The 24749-nt window shown below is 36.8% G+C and overlaps 1 protein-coding gene across 1 annotated transcript in view; it reads right to left on the bottom strand.

Moving 5' to 3' along the window:
• The window catches only part of LOC150090691 (ATP-dependent translocase ABCB1-like), a 125549-nt gene extending 101295 nt beyond the window's left edge, over positions 1-24254 (bottom strand). The window contains exon 1 of the mRNA XM_090379448.1: positions 24196-24254. The gene's annotated coding sequence lies outside the window, so the exon portion shown is untranslated. The remainder of the gene's footprint in view (positions 1-24195) is intronic.
• Between the last annotated feature and the right edge of the window lie 495 nt (positions 24255-24749).

Genomic DNA, 24749 nt, shown 5'->3' with positions numbered 1-24749 from the left:
AACCAAGAAAATAAAAAAAACCTCCTTCCATTTCTCCAAAATATAGAACTCTTGCGACCAAACTCTCCCTTTCACAAATTATAGTGCTGGAGTTGTGATAACCACCCACAAGAATAAACGAAGACCATGATCAGAAATAGCCAATTACGGATCGGAACACGCCTTCCAAGCATGGACTGAGGAACGGCGTTGGAAATTTCCCCAAACCTCAAATTTAGCAGATAGATTCAATAACAGATTGTAATATGAAAATCATCTTATAATTTTATTATTAATTTTTAGTTTTACAATCACTGAAAAAGAGGATCAAAAAACAACTGTGAGACGTATGGATTTTTTCCTATTAGTAATAAACAAAGTTTACACAGGTGACGTGCTTCCATTTTCAGTGTCACTGTGATAAAACCGGAAGTCAGGATGGAAAGTCTCATCGAGGTTACCTGTTTCTAAATTTCCTATGATTTTATCTTACTTTATTGTTTGTAATAATCTAATTCATCTCTGTAATTATGTAATATATTGACAAATTGCACCAGAAGCCTAGACACTCAGGATTTTGGTGTGAACCCTGTAGCCTTTTTTCGGTTTTCGATGAAAAACCCCTGGCTACTGACTGTGAAGGGTCGTATTATTGCAATGCAATAAAGATTTTAATTAATTAATTTTCATCTGATCGAAGCGAATTTGTTTTAAGGTCTATCGGCTACATCTGGTGGCGAAAACCACAACTACACTTTTGTGTGCAGAACAGAAACTTTAAAGTACTGTAACTTTCAAGTATTCATATGTACACTTGGAGTTTACTGAATTATGACCACCTACTTAATACCATGTTGGGTCACCGTACGCACAGATAACAGCTGCTATTTGCATTGACTCGACTCCATGTCTGTAGGGATCTGCACTATGCTGCCTGAAAGGCTTTCCACAGTGTCGGAATAGATGAGACGGTTGCGTGTCCAAACGCCTCACTTCCCGTTCCAAAACATTCCACGGTTGTTCAACTGAATTGAGGTCAGGATAATTCGGAGGGCAATCAAGATGCGTGATATCTTCACTCTGTTCCTCGAACCACTTGTGCACAGTGGGAGCCTGAAGGCATGGCGCATTACCGTCTTGGAAGATCCCGTTTTTTCTCGGGGAAAGAATGCAACATGGAAAAGTGCACATGATCTGCTAAGAGCTGCCGATACACTTCACCAATGAAACGCTGGTCCAAACACCATGGGGTCCTAGCTCTTTCCAGAATTCTTTTTTTTTTTTTTTTTTTTTACACATCACCAATGACACGCTGGTCCAAACACACCATGGGGTCCTAGTTCTTGCCAGAAAAACATACCCCATATTAAGCAAGCACCGCCACCTGTCTGGATAGTTGTTCGGCTTTTTATACTGCGAGCTATGCGACATTGTCCATTACGGATGGGGTAGTTATAGTTCACTGATCGTCATCTGAGATACTATTCTGCATTCCCCCATACTGCATTGCGATGTTAACTGTCACAGAGTGTCCAGTGTCGTATGATGTATTTATCTCTGAAATCTCGGCGCATGTCTCAACCTTCAAAAATTCATTTTACCTTTTCTGTTTATTTTAAATGAGGACAATTTTATAAAGTTTTCCCCGTTTTCATCTTTACTTCTCTCCAGTAATAACAAGGTACGATAGTGAAATAACCACGTGAGCAGCCTACGTATACCGTTTTTCTTTCAAGGCTGTTACCATGATATATTAGAGAGAAAAATAAGGAAAAGACTGGAAATGCATTTATTATTGTTATCATTATTTTTAATTTTTAGTTTGTTCTGAATGATGTCATTCAACATTTATTTATTCGACTCTACATGTGACAACTTTCTCGTTGATTTTATGTTCAGCACGCAATTGTAGAGGCAGCTAAGACGCAGGAAAGCTGAACTTCGTATTCTTTTCTTTTTTAGGTGTCATCTTCATGTATGAATACTGACAATTCCATACCATAATTTTTGAAATGACCTCGACTGATCACCCTGGAACAGGATGCCAAAACCAGCATATCGTGTGTATGTTCATAAATGCAAAGGTCGGCTTGTCTGCTTTTGGTCCTCCATGAAAGACCAGTACAGGGGCGTTCAATCTTTTTTTGGCTAAAGGCCAAAATAAATAAAGTGCTAAATGCTCCTCGTGGGACGCGAAAACAGTTCATTACCACGAATTATTCATTTTTCAAAATAGGATTTCATTTCTGTTGATCAACATTTATATCTTTATAGTTTAATTATTTATTTATTAATATTTAATAATTACATACAAAAATCTAAAATTATTATTACAAGAAACATGGTTGTAATAATGTTAAAAAGTTACATATCAGAAAGCAATACAGAAAAATCGAATATATTACTATGAACGGATATTTTCAAACAGAAATTCAATTTCGTGGTTTTAAAACTGTTCAGCTTCAAACTCAACGAATTAACTCTTTTTTTTTCTTTCTCTTTTTCATTTATTCCATCTACACTGGTGTTGAAAAGCTAAGAAACAAATACAAAAACGCGAATGCATTTTTAAATACAAATAAAAACAGAACCAAATATTCGTCATTTACGAAACAAAACAATTTTTGTCTGACCTCTTAACCTGTTACAACATGCAAATCGATTAACCAGATTAGCAAAACTACAAATTCTGGAACGCCTCCGTGAAAGAAAGAAAAAAAAAAAAAAGATTAAACTGGTACCGACTGTACCTGGGAGCTATGGGCCATACTCTATATATAGTACACTTCACTGATGAATCGAGACGAGATACTGTCTTCAATTGGATATTCGATGCACTCCGATTAGAGGAAGTCAGAGTCCATCAAGCCAAACATTGCAGAAAGAGACACATTTGGAGGTAGAGAACGGCCCGCCACAAGTCCCATTCTCCCAACTCCATTGAGTTTGCATCATTTGCATAACGATGTAACTTTAGATCAAAATGTGTTGCCTTTGTGCATTATTAATTATTATAAGAAATTTTAAATATTTTATAAGGCATTGTAATATTTTATTTTTAATTTCTGTCCTTAACTTTTCAACATTTGTGTGCATCGTTCTGGAGTACAACCTTCTATATATATTTCCTAAAAGTTAGCCTATAAAATTTAAAGTGCAATATAAACAAATATCTTTATGCTTCCCAATCCTCAACTCATTCATGTAACTAGAGTACTACAAGCATCAACAGTCTCCCATAAAAATAAAAAAAATATATAAAATAAAACATTAACCTTCATTTACTTTCTCTACTTCTTTCACTTCTGGCTTTCCACTTCACTGCCGATCATTTATTAGTTAATGGCGGCCTCCGTAGTGGAGGAGTGCAGCAGACACGCTCTTTGAGTAGACCGGGGTTCAAGCCCTTGAATGGTAAACACGGTCGATCTGCCAACCCACACTGGACCAACGTGGCAGATTATAATCCATTTCCATCAACAGAATCGTTGAGGATGCTTCCACCCTGCAGTGGATTAATAATGGCTGCAATTTACCTTTTTTTTTTAATCTTATGATTAAAAAATTCATGGATCGAGAACACGCGAATATTCCAATTAACATAGGTTTATTAGAACATATACAGTATATTAATTGGAATATTAATATGCAGTAATAAGATCTTGTCATAAACATTAAAATATTATCAAGTTGATATTTCTCTGTGATAATCATAATCTTCCACAAGAAAGATTGTAGAAGAGGCATTCATAAATTAACCAATTCCTTTTTACACCATCATATTCCAAAAATAAACGCAAAAACTGTGAGTTCATTTGTCGTCTGTTAACAAGCGAGCTTCGTCTGCACGTTGGACGAAGACAGAATTTTCATGAAGCGGAATAATTCGTCTGATGTCACGTGCAGCTATCGCGTTTTCCTCCCGTCAGTTCCGTTAACGAAATAGAATCGGTATCGAACTGGAAAGCCAGGCACGTAGTGATTTGTACAATAAAAATATTATGTAATAAAAAAAATTCCACGTCTAGAACTGTCAACTCAACGAGGAGGAATACGGTTGCAACATTCCTTGACAGCAAAAAATCCATCAATTTAAAGTCAATCCTCAATCCTACACCATTTTTAAAGATCAATCATTCAGTGGTACCCCACATATTTCATAAGAATACAGCATACAAAAAAAGGGGTCACCTTTTCTTGGTTTTGTTCCTCATTTTCTGTAGAAAACGCAACATAATTAGACTTTATGGAAGTTTATTCTTCGGCTTTCCAAGAACTTCACTGTGCCAATGGAAATGGGAATTACCGAGAGAGGGAGAAAGAAAAAAAAAAAACATCTTTTGTAACGAAAGGTCACATAGTAATCAACTTCATGCACAAGATCTAACTGACAATGTTGTGATAGACCGTCAGGTGGTGTTTCTGTGTCGCTATTGATTTTAGGGTACATGTTTATCGACCTACTGGGAGGGCGTGACACCAGCACGTGATGAATGACATTGAAACAACCAAGGAGCGTTTCCAAGGTCGCCATCATCATCATTACAAGTTTAATGTTTTATTTTTAAATAGGTTTTTCTTCTTTTTTTCCCCTCGGAATATTCACCTCAGTAACGCGATTAGGTTGCATTTTCTACTCGTCCAACTGATCTTTCCTAAACAGGTTAATCTTCCATTACAGGTGACCCAGATGATGTTAGAAGATTAATTAAAGAGGGCGGTGTCAAAGTTTTCCTAGAGCCGCACTCACTAGAACTTGCTGAGTTGTTTTACGTTGGGTGGAGGGTGCAGGACAGTATTGCATCCGTGCTCGGCAGTTATCGGTACTTTACATGAGCAACCCATCGAACTCACAATTGCTTATCGGGACTAAATTTCTCCAGACAAGGTATTTGCTGTTCTTTCCGAATCAGCAAGAAAAGTTACTTGGGAAACACTGAGTTTATTTTTTTTAATATAAGTGGTGTAATGAATTCAGTCATAAAAAAGTAATGGAGGTGAGGGTTGTTTGATAAGATGAATCTCAAGCCATGGGGCGTAAGCTGCATCTAAAAGTTCCAGGATTAACCTATGAACCTCCTCACCAATAAATTCAAGCAGTATTTGTTAACAATAGTGTAATGTAGTTTAAAGATGTTACAACATGTACAGACAAGTTATAACACGGACCACGTTTTTCTTGTTACCCATATGCTCCGTAAGGTCTTTTAACCACTCAGTTGTTGTTGTTGTTTTTTTGTCCCCGATAAATAATTCTCTGCATAAAACGATCATCTTTAACCAATAAATTTTGCTCTGAATAACTACATATATTTTGCTATGTCCATGCATCACACCAGTGACGTTATCGTCAATCAATGACCTGGTAACCTCGCAACAGATGACAGAAAATTCATTGATCCGTATTTAACGATTCTGAGTTTGGCTTTTTCCCTCACTATGTTAAAGGTACAAGAAAGTTCATGGCACAGCCAAGCCATGGAGATAAAAAAAAACATAATTTGGGAGTCCTGTTTAGATCAAACTGTGTCTATTTGTGATTTATTTGCTATACATTTTTAAATGGTATGACTAATTATAATAGTAATATACACTTCAAGCAGAAAAATAGTTCATCGACAGTTGCATCATTTCCAAGAGATTATGACAGAGCTAAAGGTTCTTGAAGTTGGATACACACCTAAGGTTTCGGACACTCTACAGGAGTCGGTTATCAGAAACTCTAGTTTACCCACGTCAGATGGCCTGAACATTCGGATGTTCGACAGGAATCCAGTTTCCGAATATTGAAGGCATCTGCATTTAGGAGAGTTTTCACCCACAGTAGATGGGAATGACATTATAGTCTCACCAGACTAATACAGATTGTATTCCTTTACTGTTTGGTAGGCATGCATTCCTGATTTAACTGTGCCAAACCTGAGTTTCCGGGGGGGACACGTGTAGCCCTTTCCTGACACCGACTAACTCAGCCACGTTTTGAAAAAGCCCAGAAAGGATCCTCACGTCATTTACGGAATTTGAACTTAGGCCTTTTCCACCACGTGTGGGAAGAAGGTGAATATAACCACGGTGCTCCTGCGAGGCTATCAACTGTTAGAACTATGATAATGGATTCAGTAATATCTATAAGCTGCAGTTGGCCCACACAATATACAGTTGCTAGGGTATATATTATATTGATTAAAATGATTATTACTTCTGTAGAGTCTACTAAGCCTATATATAGTATAGTTTTTAAACTTTTGGAGACCATATGTGTTTAGATATGTTTCTTGCAGGCATATCCTTTCTGGAGTATAGGTCATGTACATCGTCGATGACATTATTAATTTTAAGTTCATACTGAACTTAAAATTAATAGTTCTTTTTCGAAGTGGGTTGTATGTGTCGATCTATCTGAAAAATATGGGAAATCGGGGTCCATTCTGTGGTTCATGAGGTGTGTTGGATTTCTTTTAATTTGAAAGTATGAATCGGACCCAAATGTTAATAGTAGAGAAACTGACAAAGCTGTGTGACATATGTGTGCTTTGAAACTGTTTGAATACTTGGTTTTCTACTTTAGTTTTTGAATTTATTACCCTTCCACAGTTAACATGTTCTGCAGTAGGTCAGCTAGCTGCCCTTCCAGGTGGGGCAATGTCGCAGTATAATCAGCTTCACAAGCACCGTAAATCGACAAGTGGAACATACCGCACCACCTCGCATGCTGTCTGTGGCCGTATTTGTGTACTTAAAACATCTAATGGGATTGAAATATCCGGTCAGATACAAATTTAACAGTCTGCTTCGACAGATGTCGGTAATTATAGGGGAAAAAACTACTCAAATTAGCATCACCGACGACACACCCTTATCCACCCAAGTGTATTATGTTCATAAATTGTGTGCGTTCTCCGGTCGGTTTGCCTGTGTTGCTGGCTGAAAAACCCGGTGGTTTTTTGGCCAAGGTTTCCTGAAAAGAAACCTTGCTCTCCTCGCCTGAGACCGACTAATCAGTCACAGAGTAGCCGACTTAGTCGATTTCAAAAACACATAAAAGTTCCTCGCGTCATTGACGGGATTCGAACCCGAGCCCTTTCCATCCGGTGTGGGGAGGATGGCGGTTATAACCACTATGCTATACACGAAGACCGAAAGTTTGGGAAACTGGATGTTATATTATACGTATCGGGATCAGATTACTGCTTTTTCGGGTCATGATTCCTTTTGTCTACCTAACTCTGATCACGCAGTTCTGGAGCAGTTAACAGATCCCAGTATATTATTACTCCTTTGCTTGTGTTTAGGGGTTTTGAGAATAATTCTAACTGGAAGTCCACCAAAGGCTGTCCGCTTTAGTAGCTGCTTTTTATACATGGCGTAGAAGAGTCATAACCACTACGCTACCACGAAGGTCCAGATTAACGCTTCCGCAATGCCTTATTTAAAAATAATACAATACCAAGGCAACTCTATGTATAACGAAGCCAGTTACAGCTGTAAGTATTAAGACTATTAGGTTTACTAGTCAGTTTAAACCTGGCGGCCAGAAAACCAAAAGCAACTCATGTTTATTATTGGATGGGATCTCATTTGCAATGCGCTCAGCTGGTGTAAAAAAAATAAATAAAATAATAAACAAAACAGCTGTCCATGGAAAAAAGGGCAGTAGTAATTAAATATTCATTGTCACTGTCCAAACACCTTCATGCAAAGCATAAAAAAACAAAGTAATATGTATATGACACCACACAGCACACATACTAATGATAACGGGCCTGCTGACTTTTCGTGGAACGCCATATATAGTAATTACTTGCACAGATGCACGCAAAGCTCTCCAAGGATAGTCACTTATCAGTTAGTTTGCCGAAAGAATATCGCTATGCACTACAATGAAAGAGGGGCATCAACAGCCAAATAGGAAAGGATCGGATCTGGCAGGTTATGTGCTTTGCTCGCCTTTGTTATCATTTTCCATTTAATTATCTTACATTTTTCCCTAGCGCTCTACAAAAAAGCAACTAAGGCTATAAGGCGTTAATATACTGTCCGTAATTGTGTGATTCTGCAGTCAGTTTAATGGACGAAAAATCTGGGTTTCTGGGATAAAACCTATGCAATCTGGGACAAACCAAAAACGAGGAACTTTAATGGTCTTTTTTCACTCCGTGACTGATTTAGTTGGTCTCCGGCGTAGATAGCAAGGTTTCCCCCCCGGAAACCGGAGTTTTTCGTCCAGCAAAGCAGGAAAATCGACCAGAGAACACACCCAATTTACAGACACAATACACATGGGTAGTTGAAAGTATCTTTCCAGGTGACTTATAATAGTTAAGTTATTACTATTTTTTGTTTATTTCTAAATATTAATTATTACTTCTATTTCTAAAATAATAATAATACCGTTTTACAAGTACGAACCCCAGTCAATACTAGAGACTCCAACCACAATCTGTACTGGGACCGCGCCATAATAACGGACAAGACAATTCCGCACAACAGACTGGACATAACCCTTGTCGACAAGAAGGAAAAAGGCTACTTATCTGATTGACATAGCGGTGCCCAACACTGGCAACCTCCAGAAAACCAATGAGGAAAAAAATAGAAAGTACACGACAGGAGACCAAAGAGATGTGGCATATGCAACAAATAACGACCATCTCCATCATCGTGTCAACAACCGGTATGGTGCCAAAGACCTTACATAACAAAACACCTACAAGTAACTCCAGAAAGTAGCAATTCTGAACACCTGTAGGATGGTCAGAGAGTTCCTCGACCAACAGTAACACCAGACATAAAACCACCCTGTGTATTTGGCAGCAATACCCATCACGGGATGGAACTCCCCCCAGTCAGGGAGAAATAAGTGCAACAACAATCATAACACAATATAATATTTCACAATAATAATAATGCATATTTCTTATAAAATAATAATAATAAAATTTTAGTCTCAAAACCCTTTAAAACTCCCAGATGGCGCAACTAGCGATGCCCATGTTGCAAATAATCATAAGTGCTTTCTGATCAGTTTAGCACGACTGCTTCGTATCCATACAGTTTATAGACATGCGCAATCAAAGCAAACAGTACAGATTCTGCTGCTTTGTACAACCGGAAATCTCTTTTCCTATGGAGTTGATTAAAGTAAATTGGGAGAACAAAAGACGTAACACTCCACGAAGTCACTACATCAGGACCAATTCCTTAAACGATACTATACGCCACTGAACATTAGCAGTCAGCAATAGTGTTTCACAACTTAAATTCCATTACTCACTTACGTCCATTTAATCTGCCGGTTGGCTGGGATAACAAACGCCTGTGACGTCAGAAGGTATGTGAGAATGGCTGTGATAACTAATTTTCTTATAAAGATAAAGTAGAAAGGAAGTTTTTTATGGCAATGATGGTGTCCTTCAGCAGACATATTCTTTTCTGCAATCAGACATTCCAGTAAATATTCATAGATTTCGGCGTACATGCAACACGACACACATGACAGTCATTCCTAATTTCACGAATAACATCCATCTTCAATTAATATAACCTAATTTTTTTAACTCTAAAGATTGCGCATAAAAATAGAATATTACGCATGCGTAGTTTTATCATTCATCCCAACGTTTGTGATAGATGATAAAACTACGCATGCGTGATTCAAACAGTAATGTTGGAAGTAATTTGCACTTATAGAAAAAGATTATTTATGTATTTTTTACTTTAATGGAACACGATTCGCCTTTACAACGAGTAGCCCCGGTATTGCACCGCCTCAAATAAATAAACTAAGATTTCTTTTACAAAACAAAAACTATTAATGAAAAAAGACCAACAGGATTATCTCCATCAAAATTGACGAGTCTGGGGTCAACACAACTACTCAATATAAACAAGAAAAGAACTGTGTGTGTTGCAACATATACTGGTATGGGCATTGTCCTATGGACAAACCATTGTGTTCCATCCGCCCAATCACCATGCATTTCTAAGCGGATGGAAGAATGTTTTAAGCGAACTTTAATTATGTTTATTGTTCACTAATGATAATGTAGGATCCATTAAATCGTGATAATGTCTGTAATGGTTATTTGGAAAACGAGTGACATTCAAACAAAAGTTTTAATACTAGGGCGAAGCAATAATTTATTCTGCATTTTTTTCCTACTCTACACGTTTAGTCCAGCAAATAACAAGCTTTATGATTCAAAGAAAAAACGCGTTTATTAATGAAGATGGCCAATTTACAGCATGTTTCATAACATGTGAGCCGTACTTTCAGGATCGATTTAGAACCTGAAAACAATGATAAAAAAATTAATATTAATGATAATAAAATTTAATGTAAAGATGAAACTCACTGCTTTCTAATGAGCTTGTGTTTTTTGTTATCAGTTTATTAAATTACTTCAATGGCAGCAGGATACGTGCTCTGGTTTATTCAGACAATGCTTGAGAACAGGACTATTATTGTTCGCGATTGCAGTCTGCGCTACACCAGGACTATTACAGCTGGAGTCCCACAAGGGGGGGGGGGTTCTGTCTGAAATCTTGTTCTCAGCTGTTTGTGATGGGCCAAACTGATATCATCACCTTTGCTGATGACATAAAACTGTTCACTCCCATCAACCCTGCTGACTACATCAATGTCTTAATCCTTCAGAAACTCCGGAACCTTGAGGCCTTCACATCAATAGTTGATTTTCTCGCTTAAACGGAATCCAACGATAGTGCAATCCATTTTAAAAGAATCTGCTGTCCAACAACATGCCGATTTGAGCGTTATTTTTGACCAATAGCTCTCCTTTCTAACGCACATAGACTACCTGCAAATAAAGTTCTGTCGACTTTGGTGGATGCTTAAACAACAACTTATGCACGTCCGTGGCCAGGCTGTTGGGTGCAGATACATTAAGATGTGTACATCTGGTCATACTCTATGGCGCCGAAGTCGGACTTCAATTGCTATGATGCATCTTAAACGGATTTTCGCGGGGGAATTCTGGCTATTGAAGTCGGCCATATGGAAATTTCAGCTTCCCCCTGCACCAAGGACCACCCAGATGGCGGCAGCTCTCAGCATCAGACATCTTCTTGCCATCATTCACGAGAGAAGACTCGTCTTTGCCGTCAAAATGATGTTTGGCATTACTTTCAAACCAGATTTCTGGGCTAACTGTGGATGGAGGATCCCGGTCCTAAGCCTCAGGGCCAGTACAATCCTTCAAGCCACTCCAAACCGGTTAATGTTATCCGATCGGTTCTTACCCGTGCAAATGCTCCAGAGGTCTCCCTGTACGGAGTCCTCTATAAGTTTGCAGTCTATAAGAAATATAGGCAGAACTTACTCCATCGACTTCCTTCTCAGGATTGCATCATAGGACATTAGAACCTGCTCAGGAGGACCTGCCCATCACTGCCGTGGATCCATCACTCGTGTTCAAACCTTTCTTTAGTCATAATGCTGGTTTTTTTTTTTTTTTATTCTTCTCATCTTTGTTTATAATGTTGTGTTATTCCTTTTATGTAAACCTCTGGCTTGCAGCCGTGAAGGGTACTGTGTACAGCAATGTGCCTTCTGTACACAATAAAGAGTTCTGCTTCTTCTAAATATATAAATCACAAATTATTACTATTCGCTCAAAATCATAGCAGGCACGAAATGTGTGTTACATTTCAAATGCTATTAAAATACTGGAGGAGATAAGTAAAGTTCATTATGAAAGTGTTGGCGGCATACTGCAATCTGAGGTACTATATGTGAAATACATATTTTATTTCAATTTTCATTGGAATCCCGAAGGAAATAAGTACATTACAAAAAGTTGAGTGGCTATTATGTTTTGGTTGTGCAGTGAAATGAAAACAATTACGTACTTTTATGTATTATCGGTTAATTAATTTCTAATTAATATAGAAATTAAATAAATAAATTACTAATTGACTAATATATTAATTAAATTGTTTTCTGGTCCTGAATCAACTCTAAAAGTGCGGTCCACATGTTATGAAAGACTTTATATGTATAGTACATTCAACAAAGTTACCAGAATCGCATTCTGGTATTTAAATGTTTTCGCTACCGCCGTAAGGCTTTTTGAGGCGTTGACGTTGACCATGGCGAGCAAGCACACCAAGTGGGAACTGGTTCGACCACTTCACCCATGTTTCACAGTTGACTGATTGCAGAATATCGCAGTTTTGAACAGTGCGCTAACATCAAGTTCTTCTTTAAACTTGGGAAAAGTGCTACAGAGATGGGGCAAGCATTACAGAAAGTTTATGGAGATGATGCTTTGAAGAACGCAGCAATTTACCGGTTGTTTAATCGGTCAAAAATGGACGGAAAACACTGGAAGATGAACCTTGCAATGGACGCCCTTCGACATAACGAAACAACGAAAATGTTAAGAAATTGAAAGAACTTGTGCGAAATGATCGGCGAATGACTGTTATTGAGATTGCTCATGAAGTTGGACTGTCTATAGGCTCAGTGCACACAATCCTGAAGCAAGATTTAGGGATGCGTCGGGGATGTGCAAAGTTTGTACCATGCGCTGTCGGATGATCAAATGGAAGGTAGGAAATTCATCGCAGGTGATTTGTTCGAAAAATATACGTAGGATCCGAGCTTTCTAAGAAAAGAAGTCATTGTGGACGAGAGTTGGGTGTTCGCCTACGACCCCGAGACCATGTTGGAACCATCCGAATATCACACAAAAATGTCCCCAAGACCCAAAACCCAAGACTGTGCAACAAAATCCAACATCAAAATCATGCTAGCCGTTTTTTCTAGGGCTATGTGGCACATTTGCGTGAGAATGTGAGCTGATGACCTGAAAAATGGAAGGATGGATGGATCCTGCACTATGACAATGCACCCAGTCATACGGCGATGGAGTTCACCGGGATTGGATTTTAAATTGAAAATATAGTAGTTGTAATGATAATTGTGTTTGTTAAGTATTATAGATGAAATGGCAGTCCATGAGAGCTAGAATGGTAGACATTAACGTTATAGATTTGGTTGAATTCAACTTCACTGATTTGGTTGAATTCAACTCCACTGATTTGAGAATTATAATTGTGATTGAATGAAGTGCGCTGTAGCGTTGATTAAGAGAATTTTAAATGAGTGAAAGAAAGTATAGCATAACATAATGGAAATTTAAATGAAGATGATAATTTATTAGTACTGTAATGGTTTCCCTTTACGTTAATACGGGTAAATAGCCTTGTTGCATCATAAATGTTTTGTTACTCTACTGCCTCAAAGACAAATAGGAAAGGTAGTAAAGGAAGCTCAAAGACAAATAGGAAAAGGTAATGAAGGAAGAGATATCACAAATAAAATTATAAAGAACATTTCTTTAAAATATGCCCTCTGACGGGTTCATAGCAAGTACAACTATCGATTGCAATCCACTAGATGACATCCATTCAAAGAGTCAAATACATAGGGCGCCAGTCGGCATGAGGCTTTCTACAAAAAATGATAAGAAAATAGGGCCTGTCAAGTACAAAGAGAGTCGGTAATAACTTACTTGGGGAATGCGATTTTTCACAGGAAAACAAACTTAAAACCGCTCAGTTATTTTTCAACTGTCCAAAACCAGACAGAACTCGTCCAACCAAACAAAACAGGAAAACAAACTTAAAATCACTCCGTTATTTTTTCAACTGTCCAAAAACGATGTCCAACCAAACAAAACGTGTTTGTTCCTATTTCAATGTTCGCTGGAAAGCGAATTTCTAACCTCAGGGGATCTACGCCAAGTTGAGAATATGTGATGTAGATCATTGTTTCTACAATTTTTTTTTTTGGACCACCCGCCGCCATCGTAAAATAGCTCACTTGAGTGTAGCGCTGTGGATCAGTAACTTGGATTTTGAAGAATGATAACTCCAAGGCTTTGAACTGCTAAACTCTATTGTCAGGGAAACGGGGAACATGCTTTGTAAAAAGGATAGGTGGAATAGGACCAGGGTATGTCTGCCAGGGGCAAAGGTTGATGACGTTGTAGAGCGGATATCATCTTTTAAGGGCACAAAAGGTGATATAGTTGTACACGTTGGCACTAATGATATTAAGAGTAGGAGACCGGCGGAATTACTTAACAAGTACAGGTCACTGTTGAAAAAAAGCCGTGAATTAGGGTTGAACTTGAAAGTGTCTGCAATTCTGCCCAGACACGATAGGAGGGAGTATATGATGAGAGCCTTGTCGATCAATTCGGCCCTGGAGGGATTGTGCAAGGCTCAAGGGGTAGAATTTTTTTCAGCCTGGACTGTACTTGTTAACAGGAGAGATTGCTTCTACAGGGATGGGATACACTTAAATAGAAGGGTGCAAGAATTTTTGCTGATGCTGTCGAGGCAGTGTTAGGTGGGTCGGAAAACTGCTAGTTGGGGGGGATACAAGGACTAATAGATTAACAGTAGCCACTGGCAGAGGTGGAAGTGATTCTTGCACTGCTTCTATTCAAATGAGCAGAAGTCTGAAAAACAAGATGCAGGATATTTCAGAGACTGCTGGTAGTCATTACGTTACAAGTAAACACATGGGTTGTGTTAGGGTAGCTAAGAATAGAAACAGGTGCATGTATACCTGCGTGTACACCAATGCTAGGAGTTTGGTAAATAAATTTGATGAATTTGAGGTATTGCTAAAAACATCAAAGGCAGATATTGTTGGGATATCAGAGACGTGGTGTCACACAGATATAAGTAATGCGGAACTGGAATTTGGGGAATACAATGTATATAGAAAGGATAGACAGGACAGGAGGGGAGGAGGGGTTATGCTATTAATTAAGAAACACATAAAGTCAAAGGAAGTGAAGCCAGTTGACATCGATGGACAGGGCAGTGTCGAGTCAGTTTGGTGTGACATAAGCATAGGGAAATCAAAATTGAGAGTAGGAGTGTGCTATAGGCCTAATGACTCTGATGAGTATAATAATATATTGTACAGGGAAATAGAGTGGGCCAGTAAATCAGAGAGTCTTATAATGGGGGATTTTAATTTCCCAGATATTGACTGGAATTTGTGGATTGGTCACTCGCACACTAGCAAGGCTTTTGTGGATTTATTGGATGATTGTTTTCTACATCAGCATGTTCGTGAGGCAACAAGAGGGAGCAATACTCTTGATCTGATTATCAGTAGTGATTCTTCATGCATTAAGAACCTGCAGATAAATGAACCACTAGGTGGCAGTGATCACAGTGTGTTGAAGTGGGATTTACTCAAGGAGGTAACTACCATCAGAGGTAAAGGGAAGGGTTTTTGTTTTCGTAAAGGTGACTATGATGGTCTGAGACAGTATTTAAATTCTATACAGTGGGACCAACTGATGATGTTACCAACAGCAAACTCAAAATGGGAAGCATTCAAGGAACTAATCTTGGTGGCTACCAGGCTTTACATACCAACTAAGAAATATTGTTCAAGGTTTAGGCCTAAATGGTTGTCAGATGGACTAATGAGACATGTGGCAGAGAAGAAAAATGCATGGGATACATACAAATTAATGGGTGACATGGAAGCCTATGATAGATATAAGTTGGTCTGTAACCAAGTCACAAAGGAGATTAGGCAGGCAAAGGCAGACTACGAAAAATCCTTGGCAAAGGATGCAAAGAAAAACAGAAAGGAGTTCTTTACATACTTGAACTCGAGAAGGAAAGGGATGAATCAGATTGGTCCACTGGATATTGATGGTTCAACAGTTGAGGATCCTGCTCAGGTGGCTAACAATCTAAACGAGTATTTTGCATCTACATTCACGCATGAGGAGTTATTCAGGAAGGAGAATGATGTAGGTAAAGTAAACATTGGCAGTGAGCTGGATGATTTTGTAATAACTGAGAAGAAAGTGGAGGAGAGATTGTTGAGGATAAACATAAAAAAGGCACCTGGGGTGGATGGGATCTATTCAGTTATATTAAAGGAGGCAGCAAAGGAAGTATGCAAACCCCTAGCCATAATTATGAGAGCTTCTTTGGACTCAGGGGAGGTACCCATAGACTGGAGATGTGCAAATGTAACCCCAATTCACAAAGGAGGATCAAAGGCTGACACAAGTAATTATAGACCTGTTAGTTTAACTTCTGTTCCAGGTAAATTAATGGAGGCACTGGTTAAAGAAGCACTGCAGGATCATCTAGACAAGAATTCAGTTATAGCTCAGACGCAGCATGGTTTTGTTAAGGGCAGGTCTTGCCTGACCAATTTGATTGGATACTATGATGTAGTCACAAAAGAACTGGATGCAGGGAATAACTTTGATATTATATATTTGGATCTTAGAAAGGCTTTTGATACTGTTGCACATGGAAGACTGCTGCACAAATTGGAGCAGTGTGGCATTGGAGGCAAATTGCTGCTATGGATAAGGGGATGGTTGAGTGGCAGAAGACAGAGAGTGGTAATCAATGGACACTGCTCAACGTGGACTAATGTTATTAGTGGAGTTCCTCAAGGTTCAGTGTTGGGTCCGTTGTTGTTTTCGGTGTTTATGAATGATATTGATGATGGGATATCAAGTTTAATGTCTAAGTTTGCAGATGATACAAAGGTTGGCAGGGTCGTTAAGGACACTACTGACGCTATGCTGCTGCAACAGGATCTGGAAAGGTTGAACAGATGGGCTGAGAGGTGGCAAATGAAGTTTAACATTGACAAATGTAAAGTACTACATATGGGTAACAGTAACCCCAGAGCAATGTATCAACTCTGCGGTACTACACTGACAGTGGTGGAGAATGAAAAGGACCTGGGGGTAATTGTGCAGGCAGATATGAAGTTCTCTGAGCAGTGCAGACGAGCTGCAAGAGTAGCTCATGGTGTCTTGTCAATGATATACAGGAATTTTTCTAGCAGGGATAAGGAGATGATTATTCCCTTGTATAAGGCAATGGTTAGGCCACATCTTGAGTACTGTATACAGGTCGGGAGGCCTCATTTCAAGAAGGATGTAGAGCTGCTGGAACGGGTACAGAGAAGGGCAACAAGATTAGTAAATGGAACAAAGGGTTGCTCTTACGATGAAAGGCTTAAGTTTTGCAAATTACAGAGTCTGGAGACTAGGCACCGGTGAGGTGATCTGATAGAGGTGTATAAGGCTTTGAATGGTTTGAGCATGCTCAATGCCAATGGGATTCTTCATCTTTCTCAGAATAATCACCTCAGAGGGCATAAATTCTAATTGAGGAAGGACGGATGTCGGATAGATGTGCGGAAATTTGCCTTTGGCCAGCGGGTGGTTGGTTGGTGGAACCGACTTCCATCACTTGTTGTTGAAGTTGATAGCCTAAACAAATTTAAAGCTCAACTGGACAGGTATTTCGAACGAACGGAGGGGTGAAATGGGAGAGGGTTTTTTTTTTTTTTTTTTTTGGCTGATGCTGAATAAGCTTGCTTTCTTGCATCATATGCCTCTACTAATGCTAATGCTAATGCTAATGCTAATGCTAAATAAATTATCTCAGATCTTTATTCTCAAGCGGATTTTCGATGGATTGGATGGATATCATCTTTAATAACAGAGCGTATTGGAACTTTTAATGCTTAGGTAATGGTAAGTTTTACAATTGCAAACTTTCCTGCGCAAGGCGCGTTGGATAACATAAAATAGGAAATTTGTTATAACAATATATGAGATGAAAAGAATGATAAGTTTATTAATATTCTAAATTACAATAACCAATGTCATAAACTAACTGGAAAAAATAACTGTGCTCAATCTGAAATATTCCAAATGGGGAATCTATGTAAACTGTACTTTTGGCATAGTGAGCTACTTGCTACCAGTTCGAAATATTATTTCGATTTTAATCCAATTCTTTTGTTTCTTTTTAAATACAAATGTTAATTTATAATGCATTTATTTATTTTTTCCCTTGCAAAAGATGGCTGATAGTCATTAATGGCACAAAAGCGACATCTATTGTTATTTATTATAAAGGTCGTGTTTGTGCCATTAATAATTTCTGAAGACAGATGTCGCTTTTGTGGCATTATTGATTTCTGCAGATAGATGTCGCTTTTGTGCCATTAATGATTCTGTTTTTTGAAATATTCAGAATGTTTCAAAAAACAGGAAATTGGATAAAAATATACATATAGATTTTCCCACCGTGGAATATAAACAGATGTCCACGTAGGATGGTCAGGCAGGGATTTTATTTTTATGGCATATTGTAACGACAATTGCTGACGTCGAAGCATCAATGGTGGTTCATTGGCTTCAACGGATGGACTTTGGACGGGCGAAGTACGAAATGCACCTGTGGCAATCCGGATGGCTTTATGGTGGATTGTGTCAAGCCATCGGAGTACAGAATTTCTAGCAGAAAAATAAGCTTGTGAACCATAATCAAGTTTAGAGCGAACGAGTGCTCGATATAAACGCAATAATGTGCTTCTATCTGCTCCCCAAAAGTTGGAGGAGATAGCACTGAGTATGTTCAAACCACTCATGCATTTTGCTCTAAGCTTACGGATTTGGTGTAGGAATGTGAGCTTTTGATCAAAGATGAGTCCCAAAAATTTGTTTCTGCTACCACAGGAATTGGATTCTGTTCAAGTCTGAGTTCTGGGTCAGGATGTAGAGAGCGTTAATGCAGACTGCCTGCAGTTTCACGGGTAATTCATGCGTTACCACATCTAGATAAATGACTAAACATGTTGCGACAAGTCACAACTTGCTATGACACCGCAATTTCAAAATACGAAATCAGTCCCCGAACTTTTTCATCACACCTCTTAATACTTAAAATATATATTATTAATAACTTTTAAGACTGAAATATTGAATTTTTGGGTACGGGCGCACTTAAAATGAAAAAAATATATGCGTTACTGTCATTATTTGTCTGTAATACAAATACATGGGTATCGTAAAAGAACACCGATATTGCAAGATTGCGATTGAAAGAGAAGGCATGTGATGCTGAAGTTTGTCGTGAAATGTGAACTTCCGTAATTGAATGAATAAAACACACACTGAAAGGAAACAGTTTAATAAAATAGTGAGTCATTAATCATCGTGTTGTAATATAGGATGTTAAAAATCATTTACGGTTTCTCAATACACAAGATAAATCATCTGGGATATGGAGCTTGTGTTTATTTTGCTAATGATAGCAGGACTCAACAAAATATCTCCAGATAAGTCTAAGCCAGGGCTTCGCAATCTTTTTCATGTAGTGATAGATCTAGTCGTTATCTCAGACTGACCAGCACACTTTCCACATGTCCTAACTTGTTGAAATTTTCCACTTAAGCCAGACCCAAGTAATGCATCCATTTCCCACAACCGACTTCAGAAGATTTAACAATCTTATAGTTAGTAAATTTCATATTTAGAGAAATCGTCCAACCTAAGTTAATCACATCACTGCTTGTAAATGTCTTAGAAGAGCCATCTCAGAAAAGAAAACGTTGTCTGAATAAATTTCGTTTAAAAACTGTTAAAATTAAGAAAGTAAACTAGGTGATTTCATTATTCGCAATTAACTTACAAAATCAAACTTTTTTTTTAATAATAATAATAAAAAAAAAAAGTCATTATCCGGAAAACGTCGGAAGCTATACTTCTCATTAAAGATAAACTTTGAGGACAGATTATTCCAGGTGTAATCTGTCGATTTTATTATCATTGTGAAAGTGGAGCGCCACCTATGATTAAGGTTTTGTATATTAGGTGATGAATATACAAATAAAATAAATGAATGAATCATAGTGGCGTAAAAGGTTTCAAGTGTCCGGGTGGTCACTTAGAGTGCAGCAGCACACGCGTTGAAATTGATCGTGGTTCGAGCTCAAGTGACTACTAAATATCTGCACAACCTCCTAGCCCACTGGCTGTTCAGGGGGTTAACCTACGGCGAATAAACAGTTTATAATAACAATAAATATGGTAATAACCACACTGACAATAACAAATATGGTGACCATATTGACAATAACAAATATGGTGGGCTGCACACCCCTTATAATACCTACTTGATGAACGCTCTTGAACAGACTCTAGAAACACAACGAGCAGATGCATTTTAGATAAAATTCATTCTCGAACAGATTTTTCTGACGTAATAAGTACGTCATCTGTCTGACGTCAGAATCTAAGTCAGATTAACCTACAGTACCTCAATCTCTATTAATATATTAGGATGTCTGTAGGTCAACTAGGTTAAACTCTTAAATACTTCCGCTTGACCTAGAAGGTTAAATTGTAGATACTGAATGTTTCCCATATTTATCGAAGAGAAAATTTTAACCACTCTTTTTATTTATTATTTATTTTTTTTCAGTTAGCAACTCAGTTCCCAAACAGGGACTCACATCTGGTGAGTATGGACTTGGCACACCCAGGGTCCTCAGCTGGATATCCTCATTCTTATCTTTCTTGGCGATTCTCTTCTACTTCTGACTCTTGTTCTCTCTCTCTTTCGTTCACACACAGGGTAACTCAGATTTTTTTTTTTTTTTTTTTTGGGTGGTGCAGCAAAAGCCTTAGCTTTTGCACAATATGGCTAATTATAATAATAATACGTGTAATACTATTGAATGATTGTATGTGTAATAATATTATATATAATCATACTATTATATATTAAAATATATAAAATTTTATATAAAAAGCTAAAATATATTTAGTTATTTAGACTATACTGTATTGAGATCATTAAACACTGGTACGTGAAAAGCATACGATCAGTAGAGCATTCTTTGTCGTTATTCGCTAATGAGCGTCACGTGATATTACGTCACGTTTATCTTTTGAAAATGGAACGTATAGTGTTTAAGGATTACAAATTTCGATCCGCAAGCATAAAAACAGAAGGATAGTATAAAAATTTAATGCAATTCTCAAGATTGATTTATTAATTAACATTTCATAAAAATAATAATTAATTTAAAATAAATTTAATTAATTAATGCTAACTTATCCAGCGAGAATGTTTCTGAACCACGTTTGAAATGTGTTTTTTTTTTTTAAACAAAATCTGAATGTACGAATGCTTTTTCGTATACATCGAAGCTCAAATACTATAACATTGCATACAACTCCCTTAATGCATTTTAGATAAAGAGTATGGCAGAGTAGATAATAAAAATATAAATTAAAACGTGAATGAACTGACATTTGTCATTTAAGGAATCCCTTGTCGTTTTTAATTGCTTCATACAAAAGCATCAGATCTAATCTAATGACCGTAATTTTACAGGACAATAAAGTTGGTCTCTGATAAAGAAAAGTAAACATACCAAAAGGGTTTTTTGTAACATACCTTTTCAAGGCCACCCAACAGATCCCTAATAACAATGATGGTGATTATCACAGATGTCAAACTTATGTCCTCTTGTTATCACAATCTTTATAATCTGGTTGCATTTTTTCCAAAGAATAAAATTTTTTCCAAGACTAAAATATACTTTGGAAGAAGCGCTTTTTCTTATGCTTTTACAATAAAGCATAACCTGAAGATTTAAGCAAGTTTTTCTGCAATTACATTATTATCCACACAAGCATCGGTTTTTATTTAAAAATTTATTCGACATGTCTGTGGCCAACGGGAGAGTATAGAACGTAGTACACGCATTTGAGCTGACCGTATTTCGAACTCACGCAACCCCTAAATCCAGAGAATGAAGAAAACGTTTAAGACTTAACATACCCAAACGTCTTTTGTCCATCTGTAGCAATTTGGCTAACTAATCCTTTCTTAAATTTGTTTAAATTATCCACTTCCACAACACCAGCTGGTAGTTTGTTCCCACACAGCAATCAGTCAGTGTAGTGTCATGCATTTATCAATGTTAAACCTGAATTGGCACTTCTCAGTCCATCTGTCCAATTTTTCCTAGACCTTGCTGCAGTAGTATGCCTTTGTTCCTGTCATTAAATACCCTACCAACCTTTCTTATCAGCAAACTTACACATTAAGCCTTCACGAATACAATTAATAACCATTGAAAATAAAGCTGTCTTTTTTATTTGGTTTTACAATTTATGTTCACAAATTAGAGTGTGCAAATCATAAAATAATTTGAAAATACCGCTGTTTTTCATCCCTTCTAAACTTGAACCACTTATATTTAATTTATGGTGGATATAATTTCGACATCTCTCTTTCTTCCGTCATTATGACATCTTCCTCTTGACTTAAGGGAAGTGAATAAAAATCGTATCCAACTTCTACCTTTCCGCAACAAACACGTGATTGCCACGTGTAAGCATTCTCTGAAACAGCAGATATTAAAAGTGCCAATTTTCGATCGATTTCCCGAAGAGCAGACGCCTTTCTGAATCGTCTGCTATCTGTACAATATTTCCTTCATTAAAGCAATTAGACTCAAATGCACATAACGTAAAATCTCTCATATAAATAAATATCAGTGAATAATCTCAATTTTGTAAAATAAATAATACGCATTATTTAAAAATATACAAATTATCAACGAATATAACAAATGGCCTCTTCTGCAAAATGATGTATACAGAAAGATCAATATTGATGACATTTAAAAGTTCAAAAACATCAGACTGCTTACTCCATACTCACGCCAGACATTCAGCTCAAATAATTTCCTCGTTCTGGTAGAGTAGATCTGTTAAGCACATGTAGGTTTATAGAGTGTCTGTGTATTGTGCTATTGATAATTCTCTGAATAAAACGGAAGTTGACACAACGTCTGCAGAGGGCGAAGATTTGTGATACAAGATCTTCCCTTAATCAAAATCATGCTGTGATTCTCGTAATATTATCTACACTCGAGGCCAACCTGTACTGTCTCCATAATCGTGGGATGCAAAATTTTTCGTCTTAAGTCTTTTCAGATCAGTCTTAGAATCGCCGTTGTGTATATAAGAGAGACGTTTGCTCATGTCCAGACTTCTGGCACTTCACCCAAGTCTAATGATTCCATCTGTATTATAGCTAAGGGTTTAGTGACCTCTTTAGTAGCTTCTTTTATAACCGATCGATATCGTTGGTTTTTGCTAAATCTACAGTAATTTTGAACTCTGGATGAATTGTAAATAAAATTTTTGAACAGTCCTTCTAGTGGTTAGCGTGCTGCCAAAGAACTCTACATGTTCCAGTGAAACTATGCAACTCTTTGCATAAAATGCCAAATTTTATATTCCTTTCGATCTGCATAACTTTCCCGGGATGAAAAAAAAAAATAATAATAAATAAATAAGGATTTATTTTTAAATATATTATTTTAACTTTATAATATAAAATATTGATAAAATAATTCGATATTTCATCGTGGGCAGCTAATATTTGCAAAATTTATTAATATAACCAGTTAATTTTTATAATAGTCCATTCATTTTATAACCAGTCTCCTTCTTATGCGATAAATACATCTTTTATTTTCAGAAAAAACAAAAAAATAAATAATTATTATTAATTTTTATAGATATTATATTAAATAGATATTATATTAGATATTATATTAAATAGATATTATATTAAATATAATATTATATATATTATATTAAATATAATATTATGTATATTATATTAATTTCTTAAATTTAACAAAATGCCATTTTCGCTTCGTTTATGAAATATTTTTCATCTAAAAGAAAAAATGAAAAATTTAAACCGGAGTTTTGAAATTGCATTATGCTTTCGTTTAATTAATACCACACAAAATCTCTAAATAACACTTTCAGACTAAAGGGGGGAGGGGGGATAATTATAAATAATTATATATAAACATTTAAAGTCATTTTATTACAAATTTATTCGTAATCCATCAACATGACTTAATTTAGATGATCTTACGACACAAATATGAAAGAATGTGAAAAAAAAATGATAAAAACCTTAATATTTAAAACAAAATGGATTAGAAAGAATTAAAATTCAATAATAAGCAAATAATACAATTTTAAAATAACTGAGTTAAACGTTAATTAAAAATTTAATTACTCGGATCTACACATTCTCTCTCCATTCGTATTATCTTTCTAATTCTCATCAGAATTAGCAAACTTTAGTGAAGTCCAAATTAGTGAGTTTTTATAATAGTTTACTTCTCACTATATCTGAGTGAACGTTGGTGTCATTTGGATATTTTTTTCCTCCATTTCTTTTTCTCCTTCGTACCATAATTAACAAAAATACGAAAATAAACGTTTACGTATAATTACCATCTAACGTATATTTTCTCTCAATTGAAATTAAGGCGCTTACCTGTAAACCGCTAATCCAATTCAAGAAACCAAATGAAACACTCCTCGTGCACCGAACACGCTCTCCGATGACACTAAAGCCCGCTCACGGCGTTTTAAACCGATGTACGAAGCGAGTTACGGAATATTATGCAACTCATGTACGGTTAGTTTCGCAGTGCCATCAAGCGGGAAAAAGCAGAACTATCACTGAATAGAAGTAGTTTTGATTTCGTTGAGTTCGTTTGTATAGTGGGGAGTTATTGGGGGATGGGCAAGAATTTCACCACTAGTAAACACGTATTTGTCAAGTGATGTACCTTTGCACTTATTTCGTTAAAATTTTGTTTGTCACTTCAATAAACTTACGTGCGGTTTGTTTACAGTTACGAAATTAGCAGACGACAGTTGTGAATGGCGTTCTGAGTTATGGCAAAAAAATAAATAAATAAAATAAATAAATAAATAAAAAACGCAATTAGAATTGCATAAGCTTATGCAGTTTTCCAACGTTATGTCATAAGAAAATTGTACCTGTTAATATTACTGCTCTACAAGTAATATTGTCATGAGATT

The sequence above is a fragment of the Mastigoproctus giganteus genome, chromosome 1, assembly GCF_048544385.1.
Source record: "Mastigoproctus giganteus isolate SK-2022 chromosome 1, ASM4854438v1, whole genome shotgun sequence".
NCBI classification, from domain to species: domain Eukaryota; kingdom Metazoa; phylum Arthropoda; class Arachnida; order Uropygi; family Thelyphonidae; genus Mastigoproctus; species Mastigoproctus giganteus.
The sequence above is the reverse complement of the archived record's forward strand: the minus strand, read 5'-3'. Positions and strand labels throughout refer to the sequence as shown.